This window comes from Elephantulus edwardii, unplaced genomic scaffold, assembly GCF_000299155.1.
Source record: "Elephantulus edwardii isolate Elephantulus edwardi_28Jun2011 unplaced genomic scaffold, EleEdw1.0 scaffold00005, whole genome shotgun sequence".
Taxonomy (NCBI): domain Eukaryota; kingdom Metazoa; phylum Chordata; class Mammalia; order Macroscelidea; family Macroscelididae; genus Elephantulus; species Elephantulus edwardii.
The window spans coordinates 22698372-22708618 of NW_006399755.1; the positions used below are offsets into that span (position 1 = coordinate 22698372).

At 39.6% G+C, this 10247-nt stretch overlaps 1 pseudogene; it reads right to left on the reverse strand.

The window, feature by feature from the left end:
• Positions 1 to 895: 895 nt before the first annotated feature.
• Positions 896 to 4727, reverse strand: LOC102849935 (annotated as a pseudogene).
• Positions 4728 to 10247: the final 5520 nt, after the last annotated feature.

Here is a 10247-nt window from a genome sequence, read left to right on the forward strand (position 1 = left end):
TATCAATGGATTCTGTATACATTCTAGAACTGACCAAGTCAAAATTTAGACCAGAACAACTGTTAAATAAATGCTAGCTCTGTAAAATGTCAAGTGTGGGGACCAAAACAAAACTTACTGTGAATTTGAGACTTTCCCCCTTTGTTTCGAAGAAACAAAAATTTTCTGTAAAAATATACACTATTTTTACAGACAGCTGGCATTTACAAGTTTCCTGTAAAAAAATTGAAGATATCCCATTTTTGCAATTATTACTGAGCCTAAAGACAAGTATTCTCGGCCATAACTAGGCTATTAAATCAAGCCAAAGTAGAATAGGTACAAAGTCCTGAAAAACATATGAACATATTCATCAAGAACAAGTATACCTGGGAAAGCTAATCAACGAGGAAATGCTTCCCTTCACACTGTTGTACAGTACATTGAAGCTTCTAGCAATAGTTCTTACTACTTGCAGCTTAAATCCATTTTACATAAGTCCCTGGTATTGATAATGATTTGTTTTTCAACACTAAGCCAAGTCAATGAATTCAGTGGGCATGTTTAATGAACTCTATGACTAGCCGGCTACTGGAATTCCTTTCCACCCTACAGTCTTCACTAAAAGTCCTCCTTGGCCTCTCAAAGATGGCCTGATGTTGAAAATGAACTTTGCTCCTTCCTTTCAGACAATGACTCTTCAAGGAAGCAGGGCTGCTTTTCCCATGTATTTATTCCTGTTAGCCAAAATCCTCTTGCCGCTTCCTTTTCTGGCTAGGATGCTAGAGTAGGACTCTTGGAAGTTACAGCTTGTGAAGCTTGATGTCCAACTTCATAAATACATTTAATTTCACAGCAGAAGTCTATGGTTTTGGTGGCTGGAGTTGGTTAAAAGTCATTTATTGCACTTACAAGGCTATCTAATTAGATATGCCAAACCAGCTCCAACTCCAGCAACACCTGCAAAAGCCAGCAGCACATTTCTGATGCCGCCTTCTAGGTCCTCTACATGGAAGAACTCCACAAACCCATCCCAGCCTCTTTGTTTGACTAACCAGGTCCCGTTTTGTCCTTACGAGAATATCTGTGATACTTTCTGCTAATGGTTCGATGCAGCTTTCTTGGTTTATACTTCTTAAATGTTTAGCCACAAAGGCACCAAAAGATATGAGAGTCACAATTCTGCCCCAGTTTGTTACTCCGTCATTGAAAACATGGACCATGACTCGAGAGAAAGATTTGACATCATCTTCGTTTTTGATGTCCAGTTTGCGAAGCCCTGGAAGGCCGTTGCGCTGCACCCCGTCGCCGACCCACCGGAGGGTGTCCAGCGCCTTCCTGCTGGCGGCTCCGGGAGTGCCCAGGGGCTTCGCGTTCTTGGCGCCGGTTGCCTGTTCGCGAAGGTACCGAGTGATGATTTCTAGAGATTGCCGCTGGGGGCGGCGTCGAAGGCAAGGAGCCGTCCGTGGAGAGGCTATTACTGCTCTCCTCGACCAGCCCCAGCAGAGGGAGGGAGGCCGGCCACTTCCCGAGAGGCTCCGGTTCGTACCCGTCCAGCTCCTCTTTGGGCGACATGATGGCGTCAGCGGCCAAGGCTTCCCTAAATTTTTTTAAAGTACCAAAAAGCCCCTCCACCTTTTTCCAACCGGTTGAAAAGAAAACAAATAGACTGAGAACAAACATTTGGTAATACCATCTCAGACAAGAGTCTCGTTACTAAAGTTTACAGAATACTCCTGGGCCTCCAAAATCAAAAGATTGATAACCCAATTACAAAATGGGCAAAAGGCATAGAAAGAATCTTCACAGAGGAAGATATTCAAATGGCAAACAGACACATGAAGAAATGCTCAAAATCACTGGCAATAAGAGAGATGATGCACATCAAAATCACAATGGGGTACCATCTCACTCCAATAACAGTGGCAAAGTTTAACAGGGCAGCAAGTAATAAATGTTGGAGAGGATATGGTGAGAAAGGAACTCTTATACATTGTTGGTGGGATTGTAAAATGATATAACCATTCTGGAAGGCAGTTTGACACTACCTCAAAAGCCTGAACATAGACATTCCATATGATCCAACTATTCCACTACTTGGAATATATCCTGAGAAAATGAGAACTGAGGCATAAACGGAGATTTGCATACCAATGTTCATAGCAGCATTATTCACCATCACAAGAACATGGAGACATTCCAAATGTCCAACTACAAAAAAATGGGTTGAGAAATTGTGGTCCATTCACACAATGGAATACTATGCAGCATACAGAAGCAACGATTTTGAAAATTTTTATCCAATTTGGGATTGACTGGAGAGCTTTATACTGAGTGAACGAACTCAGTCCCACAAGGATAAATATTGTATAAAACCATTATTGTAGAACGGGTATAAAGATCCAAGGGGAGTGGGGAACGATGGAAGCAGAGGGATGAGAATGTGTAGGGGGAGGGGGGATTAATCATGGAGTTGTACAATTTGATAAGTGGGAGGGTGAGGGAAATTGGAAGAATCTGTTCTTAAAATCAATGTATTTGAAATCTGTAAATAAACTAGTATTTTTAAAAAATTGCATCATATAAGCAAAGGTACTTTTCAGCCAGATGTTGGCAAAAATTACTCCAAATCTGACTTGGTTCTAATTCAACAAAAGCAACACAGAACTGAGTAGCTTGCAAATTCATGTCATAGCATTTAATTTGGGAACTTGAGAGCCAATTCAGCTGTTCTTGACTGCATGCTAATAGTGTTCCTTTTTGATGGAATGAATCTTAAGTGTTGCTGGCTATGTTTTTGAGTGTTTTCTTGAGTGTTCTTAAGACTTGTAGAGCAGTACTCAGAAAATTGTCTTTTAATAAGCTAGGACACTAAATGAAAAAAGTTGATAAACTTAGATTATATTCATTAAAATTTAATAAGGTTGAAAACATTCAACAAGTGGAGTATTATATTCAGTTCTGGTGTTTCAACAGAAATACTGACAATTAAAAAATTTGAAGTGCAAGAAGTACTAGCCAGGAAGATATCAAGGAGGAAGCTCTTACAAATTAAGAATAATGAATATTTTCCCTCAAGAAGTGAGTACTCCAGGATTAGGAAAGTTGATAGGAAACTGATGTATAGTATTTTTATCACAGACTTGTGAGTGTGCTCAATTTAAGATTGTCTATCTTCGTTTTGTTTTTAGTAATGGAAAACAATATTTTACTATCACTAATCTGTAACTTTGATGTTCTATGGTGGCTTTCTTGTTAATATGACACTAGTAGTTATGTCATAAATATTTAAAATTTCACCTATGGTAGACAGGGTTCAGTGGAGCTTTCAGAAGAAGATAGACTAGGGAATAGAATTGGTGATACACTTCTGTAATAACTGGCCATAAAGACCTTATAAATCCCTATGGGACTTTTTTCTGATATAGTGATAAAAGATGAAGCCCTCAGTTTGGAAGATACTCAAAATATGGCTGGAAAAGAGCTTCCATCTCCAAGTAGAGTCTACTTTAATGATATAAATGCAAAATAATGTAAAGTTTTCAGTCAATGAAGGACTTTTGCTGACATTGTTGTTGTGTGCTATCGAGTTTGAACTGACTCAGAGTGGACTATCAGAGGCAGTAAATGACACGGGAGGAGACTGCCGATCTTTCTTCCAGTAATTATCTGGTGAATTCAAACCATGTGCCTTTGGGATTGCAGTGCAATTTCTTTTCATATGGATGCAATGACACTTTCAATCCATGAAGAACATTTACTCAAGCAGTAAGACTCAAAAATGAAAAGAAATAGCTGCACACATCCATTGATAACTGGGGCAGAGTATGTTAGAAATACGAATCTAGGAAAATTAGAAGTAATAATAAATAAAATGGAATATATCAAGATTGGCATTCTAGGCATTAGTAGGATGAGATAAACCAGAATTAACCATTTTGAATCATACAGTCTTCTATGCTGGAAATGAGAAAGTAAAGAAAATCTGCTGTCATGGTTCTCTCTAGTATAATTAAAATATACCAACTAAACATAGATAAGAAAATAAATAAAAATATAATACAAAGGAAGTATAATGGGTCATGGGAGATCCAGCTCTTACATATGAGAGACAGTCAAGCTTTCAAGAACAATCTTTTTCTTATAGTTGTTGTTTCTACAAACCACTGAGTTGGAACCATCTCATAGCTTACCAGGCACAGGAGATTGTTCAGAAGGAGATTGTTTAGCTTTCTCCTGTGGAACAGCTAGTAGATTCAAACTGTGTGGTTTTGGACTGGCAGTGCAAATTCTATCCCTGAGCCGTCAGAACTCTCTTTCCTGATAAATGAAGAGGAATTTGCTATACAGACCAGGAGAGAGGACATTAAGGGATCAGGCCTGTGTGTATGTGTATCAGTACTTTAGAAGTAGCAATTGGAAATATGAAATATCCTCTATCTCAGTTATTTATCAAAGAATAACAAGAGATAAGTTGAAAGAAGTATAAAGGAAATCAGTTTCTGAAAATAAGTCTGATTTCCAGTCACACTGGAGAGGTGAATAGAAATATTTTGACATGTAACTTTTATCATCCTAATATTTTCAGACATTTATGAGTGTGCAATTATCCATGTTGAATGAAAAAAAATAGGGAGATTGTCAATGTTATCAATGATTTTCTTTCATTAGGATCAACAATGTCCATAGAAGCTGCAATCAGGAAATCAACAGAGTACACTGGGCAAATTTAATACAAAGTACCTCATTAACGGATTTAAAAGTGAAAATGCCATTTTGATAACTAACTTGCCCTGACCCAAATCACAGTATTTTCCAGTCACTTTATGTGTATTCACAATCTGTACACTTAAAAAGAATTTATTAATTCCCTTACATTATGCCATTATCTAATAATATTGAATATATACCATGGCCAGCCAGAAAAATGGGGCAAGTCTGTCTTTGAGGAAGTATATCCAGGTTTCTCCTTTTAAGCATGGATAATGAAACTTTATCTCATGTTCTTTGGACATCTTATCAGGATTGACTAGCCCTGGAGGATATCATATTTAGAAGGCTGTCAGTGAAAATAAAGACATGGCTTGATACAGTGATTTTATAGTAGATTCAAACGTAACAATGATTGTGAGCATAGTGAGAATCATTCTTCTTACTACTAGGTCCTAGTGGTAAGAAGCTGTACTGCAATCTCAAAGGCACCTAGTTCAAATCCATCAGTTACTCTGTGGGAGGATAGGTGACCACTTCCTTTGTGATTTACTCCCTTTGAAAAACCACTGGTGGGTCAGCTATGGACTGATTTTGACTCGTACTATTCAGCAGCAGCAGCAGCAACAACATATATCAATTATTGAACTCTGGTGGCTTAGTGGTAAGGAGTTGCACTGCTAACATGAAGGCATACTGTTTGAATTCATTAGCTGGAGAAAGCTTTCTCCATTAGCTTTCTTCACAGGAGAAAGATCAGTAATCTCTCCCAGTGCAATTTACCATCTTTGAAAACCCATTGGAAGTTCAGCTGTTACTTGGTTGTACATTACAACAACAACAACAACATACATACATAAGTTAGGGAGCTTTGTTGGCATAGACTATCGGGAGTTTTGCTGCCTACTCAACTCACTGGACTATCAGCTATGAGTTGGTTCTGACTTAACAACACTTTGAGTGATACAGAGGTGGCTAAGGGCTGAATATAATCTGGCAGCACCCAACAGAAGATAACAGTTACAGAGAGAACTATGTTAAATTTTTCATGACAATAATTCCAGTTCAACTCTCTGCTGAGAATTTGTATTTCCATCCTAGAAATACTAAGTCAGTACCTACATTTTAGCAAGATCCTTGAGTGATTCTCATGTATACAAGAATTACCTTGTTATACAGACTATTTCAATTTATTACCTTATTTCCCAATAAGTCATTCCACTCTGCTTATTCCCTTAGTTCAGTAAGTGGCCCAGATTAAGATCAACAACCTTTCCTGGTGCCACAACAGTTATCTCACTATCCTCAGGATAGCCTGCTTCAATCTGAACCCATTATCATTGCTATTCTACAATTTTCTCTTCCCCCATCAGGGTGCTAAAAGAGACAGATAAGCCACTAGACAGTCAGATTTCTGCCTCTCAAAAGCTCATTGCCAATGATCTGGCGAGTTTTTAGAGGCTATAACTCACAAGTGAGGAAACTGCCCATCTTTCTCTTTTAGAGCAGCTGGTGTATCTGAACCAGCAAAGACATGCCACCTTGAGGTTAGAAGTACAACTCCTTATCCACTAGGCCACCAGATATTTCTGAATAAGGCATATATTAATTTCTCCCCTTTGTTACAAGTTTCCAATCCTAACTGTCCCCTAGTCTCTATAACTGATTTCCTGGAGCTTCCTTGTTTCGGATGAAGGGAAGCACAGGCCGCCCTTCTTTCACCAGGGTATAATGAAGGAGGAAACAGCTTCTCATTTCAGAAGGTTGATTAACTTTCTTCCTGTCAATTTTTCTTACAGATGTACACTTCATTGTTCCATTGTTCTTTGCTTTGTTGTGTTTCACTGAACCTTTATTTTTGTACAGATTGAAGGTTTGTGGTAACCTCAGGTGGAGCAAGTCTATTGGATCTGTTTTTCAAACACTGTGTGCTCAGTTAATTTTTCTGTGTGACATCTTAGAGATCCTTACACTATTTCAATTATCTTGGGCTTCCAAATTGTACAAATGAGCATACCTTGGGAAAGGTGCAGCCAGGTTGCTCCTGGGGGCAATCAAAGTAAAACTTCCTTTCATATACTTTGGGTATGTTGTAAGGAAAGGCCAGTCCTTGGCAAAGAACATTAGTCTTGCAAAGACGGAGGATCAGAGAAGAGGAAGACTCTCAATGAGATAGACTGACACAATGATTGTTTAATGGTGGACTCAAATGTAACAGAGATGATGAGGATGGGACAGTATAAGGAAACGTTCAGATCCATCGTTCACAGGATTGTTATAAATTGTAGTCAATTTGGTGACCCTTAATATTCCACACTTAACAGAATGCCCAAACCAAATGAATCTCAGTGCTGTAAAATTCCAACTTCTAGTGGCTCTCCATGGCTGTGACTCTTTATGAGTGGAGACAGCACTCAAAATTTGTCTGGGAAATTTGTTTTGGAGGAAGTAGAATTTGAACTGCTGACCTTTTGGTTAGAGGTTCAACATATAATACATTACACCACCAGAGCACCTGAATAGACTTCCGCATACACTGTCATCCAGTCAATTTCAACTTCTAGCAATATTCTCTTGATTTCTGAGGCCTTTGTTTTTCCTGGGAAGAGGCTTGTCCACCCTTTTCCCGTTGAGCAACTGGTGAGTTCTAATTGCTGACCTCCTGGTTACCAGAACTATGAGCCCAGAACTCCTTTTATATGCACTGGGAAATGAAAAATCATATGATGTGTTCTATTTCAGTATTAACTTAATTGCAGTGACCAGGAATCGAGTCTAAACTCTCTGTGAGGTATTCCTGTATGTGTTAGAGACTCAGCTGGTGAGGGCCTTTCAGTAAACCCTATGGTTATACACGGCTCATCCAAACTTCCTCGGTACCCATTGTTCTGAAAACATTTCTTATCATAAGCTTAGATCCTTAACTATTCACTTGATTATGTTGTTGTTGACTGCCTTAGAGTCAAGCATGACTCATAGCAACTCTAAGAACAAAAGGCCTGAAGCCCTTTTATCAAAGTTCATAGAGTTTCTGGGGGCAAATTGTTTAGGAAGTGGGTGCCACTTCTGCTCTTTTGAAAACATGGTCTCTAGAATTGTGATTTACTTTATAAGCCATGTTGCTGTTGTTGTTACGGGCTGTCGAGTCGCAGGTGACTCATAGCGACCCTATGAAGGAGAGTTCTCAATGTTTTATAAGCCATAGAAGTTGATGATATGAAAAAGACTATTCAGAAGATACTAACCCATTGCTCTTCCCGGGGGAAGAACTCTTGAATGTGTTAAAAAAATACCTTCTAATAGTTAAAAATGCAAAGATGGATATAAGGATAAAGGTGTGTTTGATTTAAACCAAAATATTTTCAATAACTTCATTTGAGTCTGAAAGCTGGACATCTTCATTAAGTGTCATATACCTCATAGCAGTATTGGCTCAAATATATTTGCAGTACTTCAGGTCCAAATCCATGAAGGAGTTTTTTCAAGATGACATGTTTGTTATTAGATACTGTATCAGTTAGGATGCTTATGTCTGCAAGAAACAGGACATCTTGAATTTCAACTGTGTTAAACAATGATAAAACATTACACAATGGGAAGTTCAGAGCTGGGACAGTCTAGTCTCCACTATCGGTCAAATGTTCTGACCTCTTGCTTCTGCCACATGTTCTGTTGTTGTTAGGTGCCACTGAGTCAAGTACTACTCATAGCGACCCTATGGATAAACCATCTGGACCCTGTTCTATCCTGTGCCATCTTCGCATTTCCTGACACACAAGAGGCCATTGCAGCTGTCACCAGATCGATTCACTTAGTGGAGGGTCTTCCTCTCTTTTGCTGACCCTACACTCTTCTTAACATCATGACCTTCTCCAAGGACTAGCCCCCTTGGAATAGCTACAAAGCCTCATCGTTCTTGCCTCCAAAGAGCACTCCAGCTGCACCCTCTCCAGAACATATTTGTTAGTTCTTGTGGCCGTCTGAGATGTTCAGTGCTCTTCTCCAACACCACAGCTCAAAGACATCAATAATTCTGTCATACTTACTCATTGTCCAGCTCTTAGATGCATGTTGTTGTTGTTAGATGCCATCGAGTGGCCTGCAATTCAAATCAACCCTATGTGCTACAGCCCTAAACCCTGCTCTATCCCCTGTCAATCTTATTGTCTCTGACACACCTACCCCATTACCCCAATGTCTGAATCAATCCATCTCATTGAGGGTCTTCCTCTCCTGCACTGTCCCTTCATCCTCCCAAGCATGACGACTCTCTCCAAGGAATGATCACACCTTGTAACATGTCCAGTGTATGTCAGACAGAGCTTCAGAATCCTTGCCTACAAGGAGCAGCCTGGTCTCCCCCTCTCCAGAACGAATTTTTCTTTTTGTTCTTCTAGCATATTCAATACTCTTCTCCATTACCACAGCTCAAAGGCATCAACTCTCCTTCTATTATCCCTAGTCATTGCCCAGCTCTCTGATGCATGGTAAGTAATTGCAAAGACCATGGCCTGTATCAGGCGCACCTTAGTCTCCAGACTGACATCATTGCTCTTCATTACTTAGGAGAGGTCTCTGACAGCAGACTTTCCCAATTTAATCTGTCTTTTCATTTCCTGGCTGCTGGTAGCAAGAGTGTTGACTGTAGAGCCAAGTAAACTGAAACTGTCGACAATCTTAATCTCTTCATCATCTGCCTTGATTCTGGCAATCGGCCCAGTGGTGAGAATCTTTGCTTTTTTGATGTTAAGCTTCAATCCTTATTGAAGGCTACAGTCCTTGACCTTCTGCAGCAAGCGCTTCAGGTCTTCCTCAGTTTCAGCAAGCAGAGCTGTGTCATCTGCATAACACAGATTGTTAATAAATCTACCTCCAATCCTGATGCCAGACTTCTCATAGAGCCCAGCCTCCCTGATAATCTGTTCTGCATATAGATTGAAAAGATACGGATATAGGACACATCCTTGACGCACACCCATCCCACGTAATAAAAAAGACTGTGCCCTAAATCAGACTCACCTTAGTCCTCAAACTGACATCATTACTCCTCAATAATCTGTAGATCCCTAACTGCAGATTATGTGCTCTACTCAATGCAATCTCAGGTATCAGCTTTGACCTCTGGTTTGCATCCCTTGTATTCTCAGGATAACTGCTCCCTAGAACTGGGGCACAGTAATTCATTCCACTCCTCCTTCCACTGTTTTCTGACTGATGAACCGTTATTTCCTCCAATCATGGAAGGGTTTTTATTTCCATCTGAATGGGTCATATTGGTGATGTGGTCAATCCTCCAGGAGAATGTCCTGCACTTATCAGTTTAAAACTAGTTCATTGTCTGATACCTGAGATTACAGGAACTGAGGAACGTTGTAATGCCCAAATGACACGAAGGGATAAAAATAAGGCATTCTTGAGCAATGTGACGTTCTAAACCTTTTCTTTTAAATGCTTGCTTTGGGTCATCTCTGACTCTTGCTTCTCCATGTGTGTTAGATTAAAACTGATCCCTAAAGTTTCAATGACTGACATTTTAGGAATATATCACCAAGCCTTTC